Here is a 16135-nt window from a genome sequence, read left to right as displayed (position 1 = left end):
CAGTAATATTATCTTTTTCAAATATCTTTTATAGAATTGTAGTTAATCGATTAAGTAATCACCATGCTAAAACAATATTTTTACGGCCTGGACATAATGGAGACATTATATTTTTTTCCCTCAATAAAATGATAATTTCGTTATAATAACATTTATCCCATATCAATGCTATCACTTTAAATAAGTTTAAATGTTCTAAAATTATGAACATATACGTCTACTAATATAATTATTATGAAGTCATATCATTTAAAATTTTAAATGAACAAAATTAAGAGTTGAACTCAATTTTTTAAAAATAATAATATAATATTAAAAAAAATCTGTGCGATCCGTGTATCCCACGGGTTTTAAGCTAGTTATCTATACTATATTATAATAGATGAAACATTAAAAGTTTGGTAGTTGGTTGGTCGGTACTTGCTGAAATTATTTAATTAGCCTTACTTAATTATTCTAATTCTAATTATTGGGTCGGTCAATTCTAATTCTAATTGATATTGAAGTCAAATTTCCTCTATTATTTTACCAATTTCACTTCTATTTTATATCGAACTCTATATTATTATAATTTATATTAAGTTCAACTTCTTCTACCAATATAAATTTTAATCATATCGAGTTTTATATTATTCTAATTGGTTACTTATTGCTAAATTAAATTTAATCAAACTAAATATCTATACTATATTATAATAGACAAAATATTAAAAGTTTGGTAGTTGGTAGTTCGGTAGTTGCTGAAACTACTTAATTAGACTTACTTCATTATTCTAATTCTAATTATTAGGTCGACCAATTCTAATTCTAATTAATATTGAACTCAATTTCCTCTATTGTTTTACCAATTTCATTTCTATTTTATATCGAATTCTATATTATTATAACAAACTTTTAATGTTTCGTCTATTATAATATAGTATAGATATTCAGTTTGATTAAATTTAATTTAGCAATAAGTAACCAATTAGAATAATATAGAACTCGATATAATTAAAATTTATATTGGTTGAAGAAGTTATTTAATATAAATTATAATAATATAGCGTTCGATATAAAATAAAAGTGATATTGGTAAAATAATAGAGAAAATTGACTTCATTATTAATTAGAATTATAATTGATCGACCCAATAATTAGAATTAGAATAATTAAGTAAGGCTAATTAAATAATTTCAGCAAGTACCGACCGACCAACTACCAAACTTTTAATGTTTCGTCTATTATAATATAGTATAAATTTATATTAAATTCAACTTTTTCTACCAATATAAATTTTAATCATATCGAATTCTATATTATTCTAATTGGTTACTTCATGCTAAATTAAATTTAATCAAACTAAATATAATTATTAAGATTTAGTTTATATATTATGACTCGGGCTAAAATAAAATAATAATACTATCAATCCATCTAAAAAAATTATATTACTGAACTTGGATAAACAAAATAATATGTTTTATTTATTCGGTATAAAAAAATACATTATACAATTAATTCTCATTAACACAAAACTAAAATAAAAATATAATTAGACCAATAAAAACAAAATCATATATTCTATTTATTCAGTCTGAATCAAAATTATCTTATTGATATGTATTTTGAAAATAAAATAAAATTAAACTAAAAATAATTAGTTTTATTTGGTCGGTGTATTGGCATCTGGCTAAAACAAAATAATGTAAACCACTTATCCGAGATAAATCAAATTAATATTAAACTAAGTATAATTCGTATCTTATTGATGTCAACTAAAAAATCAAATTTTAATTAAAACATAAATATTATTTTATATACTAGAATTATCAATAAAATTATATAGTTCAATCGAAAATATTTTCTTTTTCAAATATCTTTTATAGAGTTATAGTTAATCGATTAAGTAATCACCATGCTAATTTTTTTAAGGTCCCAAAATAACGGAGACATTATATTTTTACCCTCAATAAAATAATAATTTGTTTATAATGATATTTTCCCCTTGTCAATGTTATGCTTTCACTTTAAATTAGTTTAAATGTTCTAAAAAGTTATAAACAGACTAGCTTTACAACCCGTGCGAGGCACGGGTCTTCATTAATATTTTATATTATTTAAAATTATAATAAAAAAAATTGGATCATTACCTTATTAGTATATTTATAAATAATAATATAAATATTTGTTGTTGCCGGGATTCAAACATGAATCATGGGTAGTGTAAAAATTATAAATATTTGTTGTTGGTGGGGTTCGAACCTGAGAGTTTTAGTAGTATATATATAATAATATAAACATTTTTTGTTGGCGGAGTTCGAACCTAAGAGCTTGAGTAGTGTATGTTTTTTTGGTATTTGAATCTAACGTTCCTGATCACTTGATTAAAAAGATCTGACGGTCATAAATGAGGATAACCAAACCAACCAAAAAAGGACATACCAAATTATATCTCATCCCGGTTATTATAGTATATAGTATAGATACGTCTACTAATATAATTATCATGAAGTCATTATAATAATATAATATTGTAAAAAAAATATTTTTTAAAAAAAATCTGGGCGATTCGTGCATCGCACGGGTTTAAACTAGTTATGTTATAATAAACGAAATATTAAAAGTTTGGTAGTCGGTCGGTCGGTACTTGCTGAAATTACTTAATTACCCTTACTTAATTATTCTAATTCTAATTATTTGGTCAATCAATTTTAATGTTAATTGATATTCAAGTCAACTTTTTTTTATCATAGGTAACCCGCAACCGCTACCCTTCGGGTGCGCATTGGGTAAACCCTACGGGCTCACGCAATAGCCTGCAAACCACGTGAACCAAGGTAAACCGCATTTAAGCGACAGGCTCTGACTCAAGAGGCATAATCATAAATTCTCCTCCCGTGGGATTCGAACCTGTGACTAAGAGGATAGTTTTCCTCTCTTTAACCAGCTAAGCCAACCCTTGCGGGCGATATTCAAGTTAACTTCATTTATTACTTTACCAATTTCAATTCTATTTTATATCGAAATTTTATATCATTATAATTTATATTAAATTCAACTTCTTCTACCAATTTATGTTTTTAATTCATATCGAGTTCTATATTATTCTAATTTGTTACTTCGGGCTAAATTAAATTTAAGCAAACTAAATATAATTATTAAGATTTAGTTGATATATCTTGCGAATCGAGTTTAGATAAAATCATAATACTATCGATTCTCCTAAGAAAATTATATTAATGAAATTGAATAAACAAAATAATATATTTTATTTATCCAGGATAAATATATATATTATACAATTGATTCAGACTAACAGAAAACTAAAATAAAAATACAATTCGACCCACAAAAATAAAATCATATATATACTAATTATTCAGTCTAAAATAAAATTATCTTATTGATCCAGACTTTAAAAAAAATGAAATAAAACTAAAAATAATTAGTTGGATTTGGTCGGTGTATTGAGCATCGGGCTAAAATAAAATAATGTAAATAAGTGATTTGAGATAAATCAAATTAATATTAGACTAAATATAATTTATATTCTATTGATGTGAACTAAAAAAATCAAATTTTAATTAAAACATAAATATTTTTTTTAAAAAAAATACACATAAAAATATCAATTTAACTGTTCTAAAAAGTTATGAACATATACGTCTACTAATATAATTATTATGAAGTCATACCATTTAAAATTTTAAATGAACAAAATTAAGAATTGAATTCAATTTTTTTTTAAAGAATTATATAATATTAAAAAAAATCCGTGCAATCCGTGCATCGCACGGGTTTTAACTGTTACCAATTCTATCATTTTAAATAAGTTTAAATGTTCTAAAAAGTTATGAACATACACGTCTACTAATATAATTATTATGAAGTTATATCATCTAAAATTTTAAATGAATAAAATTAAGAATTGAATTTAATTTTTTTAAAAGAATTATATAATATTACAAAAAATATGTGCGATCCGTGCATCGCAGGGGTTTTAAGCTTGTATATTATAATAGACGAAACATTAAAATTTGGTAGTCGGTCGGTCGTACTTGCTGAAATTATTTAATTACCCTTACTTAATTATTCTAATTCTAATTATTGGGTCGACCAATTCTAATTCTAATTGATATTGAAGTCAACTTCCTATATTGATCTACCCATTTTAATTCTATTTTATATCGAACTCTATATTATTATAATTTATATTAAATTCAACTTCTTCTACCAATTTATATTTTAATTTATATCGAGTTCTATATTATTCTAATTTGTTACTTCGGGCTAAATTAAATTTAAGCAAACTTAATATAATTATTAAGATTTAGTTGATATATCATGTGGCTCGGGTTAAGATAAAATAACAATATTATCAATCCTCCTAAAAAAATTATACTAATGAACTTTGATAAACAAAATAATATATGTTATCTATCCCTGATAAAAAACTACATTATACAATTGATTCATACTAACACAAAACTACAATAAAAATACAAGACCAACAAAAATAAAATCACATATACTAATTATTCAGTCTAAAACAAAATTATCTTATTGATCCACACTTTAAAAAAAATAAAATAAAACTAAAAATAATTAGTTTGATTTGATCGGTGTATTAGGCATCGGGCTAAAATAAAATAATGTAAACCACTGTTCCGAGATAAATCAAATTTATATTAGACTAAGTAAAATTCGTATCTTATTGATGTGAACTAAAAAATCAAATTTTAATTAAAATATAAAAATTATTTTTTTTAAAATACACATAAAATTATCAATAAAACTATATTGTTCAGTCAATAATATTTTCTTTTTCAAATATTTTTCTATAGAGTTATAGTTAATCGATTAAATAATCACCATACCAAAATAATATTTTTTAAGGTCCCAACATAATGAAGACATTATATTTTTACCCTCAATAAAATAATAATTTCGTTATAATTATATTGCCCCTACCAAAGCTATCACTTTAAATAAGTTTAAATGTTCTAATTTTTTTTGAACATATGCGTCTACTAATATAATTATCATGAAGTCATATCATTTAAAGTTTTAAATGAACGAAATTAAGAATTATATTATTTTTTTTAAAAAAATTATATAATATTAAAAAAATATGTGCAATCCGTGCATCGTACGGGTTTTAAGCTAGTATTATATAAAAGACGAAACATTAAAATTTTTGGTACGGTACCTATTTTTTGGTACACGCTGAATTTACTAAATTACCATTATTTTACTTAAAAGTTTTATTAGCCTTAGTAATCGAATTATAATTGAAAAAGAAATAAAAATTGTTTTCAACTATAACACGTTACCTTTTTTTTCTCAATTAAAATAATTTCTCTAAATATCATGGACAGGTTTATTTAATAAAATAGAACAATAAAAATCATTTTTAACTATAATACGTTACCTTTTTTTATTTCTCTCAATTAAAACAACTTTTTTAAAAATCACGGACAAGTTTATTTAATAAAATAGAACAATAATATTATAACCACTAATAACTAATAAATTACATTTTTCAGTTACTTAGTTGTTTATTTTATTTAATTATTATTTTACTTAAAGACTTTGTTAAGCTCCTTGATTTTAGCAATCCATAAATTCTTAACTGATTTACAAGAACAACTTAGTATCATCATCTTTATTCCTCGACAACAACAACAATCTCATCTAATCGTTTGACACAATGCAAAAACACTGTGTTCTTAAATCAATGTAAAAGTCAGAACCATCTGCAACTCTAACCAATAGTTGTCGCGGATATATTTTGTACGAGTTATAAATGTTATTATAAAAAAAAATTAGAGTCGTTGGAATCGCTCGATTACTCTTCTGCTCACTGCATGCAACAAGTTTAAAGTGTCATCAACCTAGACCATCCACATCAAGTATCCTGCCAAAATTATAAATATTAAAAAGGGTGTTGTTACTGTTATCCTGATCTTCCTTCATATTTGTTCTAATCGGCGGTGTTTAATTTGTGGTTTAATTATTCATGCTTTTATAAGTTTGACAGTTTGAGGGGGGACATTCTACATAATTATTTTTATTTTAGTTTGGTTGAACCTTACATCGGTAGCTTAATAATTACTCTTACTTAATAATTTTATTATTTTTACTTCATTATTGTTATTCCCTAACAATACAACAAGAATTACAGAAGGGGGGTTGAATGTAATTCTGGCTTCTTTTTGGGATTTATGAAAAATGGTTCTAACTCAATTTATATCTAACTGTTTGATTTGCAAAGTGCGGAATACAGAGTTAAGTTATTCAAACATAAAGTAGTAAAAACTTAGGTCTTTAAAACTTTCTGGTGGATTTGAATGTATCCACCATATATATATATATATATATATATATATATATATATATATATTGATAGGCCTCAATGATACTATAGAAAGGGGTTGAATATAGTATTTACAATCAATTCGATTATAAACACAAGTATGTAACAGAAAACAAGTTTATTCAATATATCAAACTCTGTTACAGTAGGTTTAATCTACTCTCTCAGTGAAGTATGATATCACTAAGAGTTGCTAGGGTTACAATGAATAATATTCTCGTGAATGATAACACATATAGCGTAAACCCTGATCTGTGTTTATATACTACACAGTTACAAGATATCTCCTAATTGATATGATATGTTCTGTTTCCTAAAATACATCAATCAGAGATTATCTACTGTAGTCCTTTAGCTGCACAACTCTTCAAGCATATCTTCTTTTGTTTAATCCCGATCCTCTCTTGTAAATCAACCGCTTTTCATCCCTGAAGCGTATCCGCACTTAAGTTCTGATATAAGTCCTCATGGCTTAAGTTCTGATAACTCCCTGTCTTCAGTAAGTTCTGATTTCCAGTTAAGTTCTGATAGTAAGTTCTGAAAATAAACAAATCAGATTAGACATGACATCACAAATATATGTAACAATCTCCCCCAACTTGTAAATTATAAAAATATACAAGTTTATAGATTTGATGATGTCAAAAACATTTAAGTACAAATGCAATGAGAGTTTATATGCAAAACTAAATACAACTTACAGTCCATGCAGCTTTTACAAAATTCACTGAATCAGCCTGAATCCATAATGATTCCTTACAAAGTCTGTTATGTGGCGCCCTCCAAACCCGGGTCAGAAGTTTGGGGTCCACACACACACACACCTTATTTATAACCTGCTTATGACAATAATAAAGATAACAATAATATGCAGTGACCCTATTTACCAACTACCACGGATCGCAACAGGTTAAAGTATGCACACAAGCCACACATCTACTTATATTACATACCGTTCAAATCCCAATCATTCAAACTCAAACTGAGTATTAAACTTTATTACAAACTTTTACAGACTTAAATTATTCCAAAAGAAGCATACTAGCTCAGCTTTCTCAACCTGAACCCCTAGCTCTCGCGTTGGACTGGGGATCCTCGTTACCAACTGGTTCCTTTTTAACTGGAAAGAATATAAACAACATCGCACAAATGAGCTAACTAGCTCAGCAAGTCACAATGATAAAACTGAGAATAATGATCATCAGGTGAACATGATTATGATATCAAGTGAACAATGGATTATGATTTAGAATTGGATATTATACTTTTAATTTAAAAACCAAGGTTAGGCTGCTGATCAGTCACGCACTAACCCCGAGTAAGGCACACAACATTACTCTAGCTACTGGATCCAAGGTACACATTGGCCTAACTTGACCATTATATGGTCTGGCCACGAATCTGGTCCACAATTTTATAAAAACAATCCAATTCTAACATAATAACAGAATAATCAATAATAAACAATAACCAGAATCATTAACAACAATGAGTGTTTAACAATGAAAGGGTTTCAATCCTTGTAAGGATCAATAAGGTAATTTCAAAGCTTGGATGCTGGGTAATGAAAGAATTGGATAACAAAGGAATCAATGTTTCAGGGTTTCAAGGATTTGGTCTTTCAAAACATAAGATATCATGGATTGAGTATATAAGTAATTCAGTTCAACATTTGGTATTTAGTTTGTATATATTTGTGGAGTAGTATCGTAGATTCGTGGTTCGTGTTTGGGTATACAACAATCAATGGTCTAGAAAGAATCAGGTTACGACTCAAGATCAATAACTGGAATCAGGGTTTAGGTTTCTGTGCTTCAAAGCACTTGCAATATCACAGGATTATCAAGTACTATAATATCTCGAGAAAGTTCAGAACACTTTCCTGGTACTAGCTTACTATTCTGCACTCGCTTCCAATCACAATCGTCTTACTCCTCAACTACCTGTTTCCCTTTCCTACGCCTTGCCTCTTCTGCTCACATATCATAAACATCTATCAATAACCGACTCATAGAGTTCTATTCAACACATACTTCTATCTACCCTTCGTTTTACCCAAATCCGATTAACGGATTGAAAGTTATGCAATAATCAAGTAAACACCGAATATATAGACTGATAGTCAATCAACAAGTCACATATAGCACATAATACATCACGTAATCAATGATATATTATTTATAAAGAAGTCTTGGGTCATAAATAGGGTTTCTGATATTTAGAATGATTTTTAAAACATTTTTCGGAATTAAAACGGGTCGTTAGATCAATTTCGGAATAATAAACAGGGTTCGGTTGGCCAATTCTGGCTCCGAAACAATTTTATACTAATTATCGAGCCTTGGAAATAATTTAGAATAATATTTTAAAGCTCGAAACTATTTTTCGGAATTTTTAAATCATTTTTAAGTAAATATTTCTAATTAAATAATTAATTAAAATCAATTAATAATTAATCAAATCAGTTAATTAATTAATTTCCAAATTAATTGACCAATTAATCGATTAAAAATTAACTGAAATTAATTAACTAATTAATTCAGATTTATTTTTGAATTAAAAATAATTTTCGGAATTAATATAATAATTTTCAGAATTTTCAGAAATTAAAAATGAATTTTTATAATAAAAATAAATAGGAAATATGATTTTTAAATATTTTATAAACAGGAATCCTATTTTTGAAAACTTTGCAAACTACAGGGACTAAACTGCAATTTTGCAGTTTCAGTCGCCGGAAAATCGGGGGTGGCCGGAGAACTCACCTCCGGCATCCTCCCACCACCATCACCTCCAGAATTAAACTACACAACACCAGGAACCTATATCTGCAATCAAAATTCATTAATAACCCCAGACTTGGCCGGAATTTGATCAAGAAACTCACCGGTTTCCGGCGGGTTCGACGTAAACTTCAAAACACAACTCCCTTCTCTACAGACCTCGTTGATTCATGGAACTTGTACGACTAGATTGTAAATTTCACAGAGAATACAATACACTATACCACAACATCAATCTATTTCAGAATAAGAAACCCCCAAATTTCAATTAAGAACATTCATACGGGTTATAAACCCTAATTTTAAAATTCGAAAATCAAACTCAAATTTGAACATGTTATTGAACTCCAAATCAGACGTATAATATATCAAAATCATCAGGAAAACAAGCTCTAGAACATGCAATCATCAAATCATACAAACAATCATCCGAACAAAAATTTATATTTTTAATAAATTTAATTCGAAAATAAATAAATTTTTAGAAAATAAACCTTTGATTCTGCAGTGAAACAAAGCTCAGAATCTGATAGAACACTTCAAATCCTTCGTTTTGGTTACTCAAGCTTTGAAAACAGAGATCGGTAACGCCTTCGTTTTGCTGTTTGATTTTTTAAACAGTTTATATAATTAGGGTTTTTCTCTGAAAATTATAGAATTAACTATCTGCAAATGATTTTGATACGAAATAAAATATGGAAAAAGGCTATTTATAATTACGGAAAGTTAGTATCCCGTTGGATCATTCCGGATATAAAATGGTACGTTTATTTATAAAAACTAATCCAAACGGTATCGGTTTTCGGGATAATTATCCAAATCAGTACAATTTGCACTGCGGTCTTGGTCTCAGCGCCTGGTTACACGTACTACGAAGTGATAATTGAGATAGTTTAATAAAAAGCTCCCGTTTATCAAAAATACGGGTTTTATTGATTTACCGAAACGAATATTGTATCAAAAATGTTGCGCCAGGACCCGCGCAGAACAAACCGTACGCCGGATCGAAAAAGTCGAAACATGGAATATGCTCGGAATATGCTCGGAATATTACAATTAGGTTAGGAAGGAGTTCTCGGAAGAGTTTCGGGTTCCAAAAACGTAACAACGGATGACGTCGATTGGTTCCTGTTTTTATAAAATAGATTTTAAATACTTGGAAAAAGATTTTATAAATTTCATATGATCCTTATAAATCCATAAATCAACATAAAAATAATTTGGAAGATATGACAATTATCTATATTTTATTTTGGACATATAAAAATTAAAATACTCAATTAATATTATTTTTGAATATCCAAGTACAGATAACATTTAACAATTAACTCACAGAATAGATAATGAACACACATAATAATTATTTAATAGCAAAATAATTACACGATATATCCCGGATATTACATCCTTCCCCCCTTAAAAGGATTCTGCCCTCAGAATCTCCTAAGAAAACAAATGAGGATACTTTTCTCTTATATCACTTTCTAACTCCCAGTTTGACTCTTCAACCTTTGGGTTTCTCCACAATACTCTTACTAACTTTACCACTTTGTTTCTCAATACTTTCTCTCTCTCCTCTAGAATCTCTATCGGACTCTCTACATATGACAAATCTGCCTGAAGCTCTATTGGCTCATATTCAATTACATGCCTGGAGTCTGGATTATATTTCTTGAGCATCGATACGTGAAAAATATTGTTAATGTGCTTCATGTGCGGTGGTAACGCCAATTCGTAAGCTACTTTGCCAACGCGCTTTAGGATCTCAAAAGGTCCGACATATCTTGGACTCAGCTTTCCTTTCTTTCCAAACCTCGTTAGTCCTTTCCACGGTGATACTTTTAGTAATACCAAGCTTCCTTCTTCAAATTCTATGTCTTTCCTTGACTGATCTGCATATTTCCTCTGACGATCTTGTGCGGCTATCAATTTCTTCTGGATAATTTCAACAATTTCCTTTGTCTGCTGTACCAGTTCAGGTCCAAGTATTTTGCGTTCTCCTACTTCGTCCCAATATATTGGAGATCTACATTTGCGTCCATAAAAGGCTTCATAGGGTGGCATCCCAATGCTGGCATGATAACTGTTGTTATAAGCAAACTCTACCAGGGGTAAATGCTCGTCCCAACTTCCTTTGAAATCAATAGCACAAACACGTAACATGTCATCGATTGTCTGAATCGTTCTTTCACTTTGGCCATCCATCTGGGGGTGATAGGCCGTACTCATATTCAGTCTTGTTCCCAAACATTCTTGAAAACTCTTCCAAAATATTGAATTAAACCTTGGATCTCGATCAGATACAATAGTCACTGGAACTCCATGACGAACTACGATTTCCTTCAGGTACATATGGACTAACTTGTCGAGCGAAAATCTTTCATTTATAGGCAGAAAATGAGCTGACTTGGTAAGTCTATCCACTATAACCCAAATGGCATCATGATTAGCCCTTGTCCTTGGTAATCCAACTATGAAATCCATGGTAATATGTTCCCACTTCCACTCGGGAATCTTTAATGGCTGTAACAATCCACTTGGTCTCTAATGCTCTACTTTAACTCTCTGACATGTATAATATCGGCTAACCCATTCCGCAATTTCTCTCTTCATATCCGGCCACCAATAATTCTTCTTTAAATCCCTGTACATTTTGGTACTCCCTGGGTTGATGGAATATCTTGAACTATGTGCTTCTTGTAAAATTTCATTCTTTAACTCTGTCACCGGTGGGATCCAAATTCTAGATGAAAACCTCAGAATACCTTGATCATCCTTTTACGTGCATAACTCTTCACCTACCAAACGATTTATATCTTGATCCATTACATCTTCCTGACATTTCTTTATTTTCTCCAATAACTCCGGATGGAAAGTCATACTGTATACTTTCGCTTCCTCAGGTTTGCAAACTCTAATTTCCAATTTCTAAAATTCCTTATATATATCTTCGGGTACTGATAATATATTCAACCTTACCTTTCGACTCAATGCGTCTGCCACAACGTTAGCCTTACCAGGATGATAATTAATTGAGCAATCATAGTCTTTGATCACCTCTAACCATCTCTTTTGCCTCATATTAAGTTCCTTCTGTGTGAATATGTACTTTAAGCTTTTGTGATCCGTGAAAATCTCACACTTTTCTCCATACAAATAATGTCTCCAAATCTTCAAAGCGAAAACTATGGCTGCTAGCTCCAAATCATGAGTAGGATACTTTTGTTCGTGTGGTTTTAATTGCCTTGACGCATACACAATCACCTTTTCGTGCTGCATTAGAACACATCCTAATCCTTTGTGAGAAGTGTTGTGAATATGTTGAGTACTTGATGATTACCTAAACAAAATATCTAAGTAGATTTTACTTAGTGAAATAATGTAGCACTCGACGGATAAGAATTATAGTCCCGACGGATAACTCATTATAGTCCCGACGGATGATTAATTTATTATCCATCGAGTGAGTAGCTTATGTAATAAGTTTGTAGCACATTGTTGTATGCACCTTTGTATAGAATCTGTAGTGGCATATAAGTCATGTTGACTTTAACTAGATATGCAGAATAGGTTGATTAACTGTACATAAGCAATGTCTTGTAATTCTGTATAAGTGAAATGAAGTCAAGTGCCAAAATAGCTACCAACGGATGATTAACAAAGCTTCGACGGATGACCAAAATAGCTATCAACGGATGTTTAACATAGCAGTCGACGGATGATCAATTAAGTCATCGACGGATGATCTGAAAGTCGACAGATGATCAAGATTCAAACATCAGTTGAACAGTGAAAGTTGACACACAGCCGTTGAGTTGGATACAAGTACACTGTGGAAGCTCATTAACTGGGTAATAGAGGACGAAAATCACCAAAGATCAAGACTGTTAGATTTTATATTTGTTCAGTTCTTTTGACTTTGTAATCTTGGTATTATATAAACCAAGAGAGTAGCAAATAGAAAAAAAAACAACACTGAGAGAGCTAAGAAACAACAACAGAGAAATCTTTGTAATCACTATCTTTAGCATTTCCTGTGTTCTTAGCAGTTCTATTTGTGTAAGCAGCTGTGGGCATTTCTGCACACAGAGTCCTCTCGATATATTAAATATATCTCTGGTGGAATTGTTTAAATCCACCAGAAAGTTTTTAAAGACTCTTGTTTTTAATTACTTATGTTTTGATTCATTCAAGTTTACATTCCGCATTGTGCTAATCAAAACAAATATATCCATAATCGAGTTGAACATTTTTATTTTAAGAAAAAGGTTCAAGAATTCCATTCAACCCCCCTTCTGTAATTCTTGCTATATTGTTAAGGGACTAACAATTGGTATCAGAGCAGGCTTTTAATCAACAAAGAGTTTAAAGATCAAAATAATTCAGCAAGATGAACAAGAAAGATGTTGGAGTCAAGATTCCTTTTCTTAATAAAGACAATTACCATCATTGGAAGGTAAAGATGCATCTTCATATGCTTTCTCAAGATGAGGCCTATGTGGACTGCATAGAAAGAGGCCCTCATGTTCCAATGAGAGCTGTAACAGGAAATGAACCATCTGTTCCAAAGCCAAGGCATGAATGGTCTGATCCTGATATTGAATAAGTCAGGAAAGATAAAAAGGCCATGAACATTCTGTTCAATGGTGTTGATGCAGACATGTTTGATAACATCATCAACTGCAAGACTGCCAAGGAAGTTTGGGACACAATACAGATAATCTGTGATCGTACTGAGCAAGTAAGAGAAAATAAAATGCAGATCCTGATTCAGCAATATGAGCATTTTTACAATGAAGAAAGTGAGTCACTCACTGACATTTTTAGTAGATTCCAAAAGCTACTAAATGCTCTTAAATTGCATGGAAGAGTCTATCAGACTAAAGACTCCAATCTGAAATTTCTCAGATCTCTTCCAAAGGAATGGAAACCAATGACAGTCTTATTGAGAAACTCACAAGATTATAATGAGTTTACTTTAGAGAGACTGTATGGAATTTTGAAGACCTATGAGCTTGAGATAGAGCAGGATGAAAGAATGGAGAGAGGAAAGAAGAAAGGAGGATCCATTGCACTAGTGGTTGAACTGGAAAAGGAGAAGGAAGTGAAGATGGAAGATGTGGAATCAATTCAAAGGCCTGTGAAAGCAAGGGTAAAGGGCTAGCTGCAGAAAGTGAAGATTCATTGAGCCAAGATGACATGGAGGACATTGATGAGCACCTAGCATTCCTTTCAAGAAGATTTGCCAAGCTCAAGTTCAAGAAGAACTTTGGAGCTGCCAAGCCAAATAGAAATATGGTGGATAAATCAAAATTCAAGTGTTTCAAATGTGGCTTGGCAGGGCATTTTGCAAATGAGTGTAGAAAGTCAGATTCCAGTAAGAAAAGATTTGAGTCTGTGGATTATAAGCAAAAATACTTTGATCTACTCAAACAGAAGGAAAGGGCTTTTATTACACAAGAGAATGAATGGGCAGCTGATGGTTTGGATGAAGATGAGGATGTCAGCTATGTCAATCTAGCCCTTATGGCCAAGTCTGATGAAACAGAGACAAGTTCCTCAAGTAATCAGGTAATCACTACAAACCTTGCACATTTATCTAAAGCTGAGTGTAATGATGCAATAAATGACATGTCAACAGAATTGTATCATTTGCGTGTTACACTTAAGTCCCTCACTAAAGAAAATGCTAAAATCAAAGAAAACAACTTGTTTTTGAGTGAGAGGAATAATGTGCTTGAGTCTCAGTTTTTTGAGTTTGAGAAACTAAAAATTGAGTGTAGAATTGCCAAGGAGGAATTAACTGAGTCCTTGAAAAAGGAAGAAATTTTAAAGAAGCGGCTCGATTGTGAACAAGAGGTGATTAAAGCATGGAAAATATCCAGAGATGTTCATGCTCAAATCACCAAGGTTCAAGGAATTGAGTCTTTTTGTGATGAAGCCTGGAAAAAGAATAAGGAGAAACTAGAACCTATTTTGGTAGATGGATTGCTGACAGATGTAGACTCGATGGATGATGAGATCTATCCGTCGGATAACAAAAAGTGTTATCCGTCGAATGATAAAAATTCTCATCCGTCGGCTGTGAGCAAACCCATTAGCAAAGCCAAATTAACCAAGCTAAATGAAAAGTATGGGTCTGTTTCCAAGAACTTTGTTTCAGGAGAGTCAAGTCAAGCCAAGAAAGGGAAGAAGGCTAATGTTGGTCACATGACTGTCAAACAGTTAAGTGACAGACTTGAGAAGATAGAGGTAAAAACAGAGACTAAAAGGAAAAACAATAGGAATGGTAAAGTAGGGATTAACAAACATAATAACTACACACCTGACAAATATGCTCCTAGAAAAATCTGTGTCAAATGTGGTAATGTAAATCATTTGTCTGTTAATTGCAAATCTGCCATGCCTACTCCCATGTCTGTTCAGCCTCAATTCTCTAACATGAATGCCATGCCTCCCATGCCTGTTAATGTTATGCCTACACAGAACATGAATGCACAGTTTGCTAATATGCCATTTGCACCTAATCCATATTATGCTGCATACAATATACCTCAAATGCCATTTAGCATGCCTTACTGGAATAACATGTTTGCACCAAGCATGCCATTTCCTGTTAGCCATAACATGCATGATAATTCTGTTGCATCTAGTGGTTTCAAAGGCCCAACCCAAATGACTAAGGAAGAATCTGAAATTCCTAAGTCAAATGAGTTAAGACCTAAGAAACAGAAGAAGAAAGCTAACAAGGCAGGACCCAAGGAAACTTGGATACCAAAATCAACTTGATTTGATTTTGATGTGTGCAGGGAAATAGAAGGAATCTTTGGTACTTGGATAGTGGTTGTTCAAGACACATGACTGGTGATTCTACCCTGCTCACAGAGTTTGAAGAGAGAGCTGGCCCAAGTATCACTTTTGGAGATGACAGCAAAGGTTATACTGTGGGATATGGCTTGATTTTAAAGGACAATGTCATCATTGAAGAGGTTGC

This window comes from Apium graveolens, chromosome 6 (assembly GCF_009905375.1).
Source record: "Apium graveolens cultivar Ventura chromosome 6, ASM990537v1, whole genome shotgun sequence".
Classification (NCBI taxonomy): domain Eukaryota; kingdom Viridiplantae; phylum Streptophyta; class Magnoliopsida; order Apiales; family Apiaceae; genus Apium; species Apium graveolens.
The sequence above is the reverse complement of the archived record's forward strand: the minus strand, read 5'-3'. Positions refer to the sequence as shown.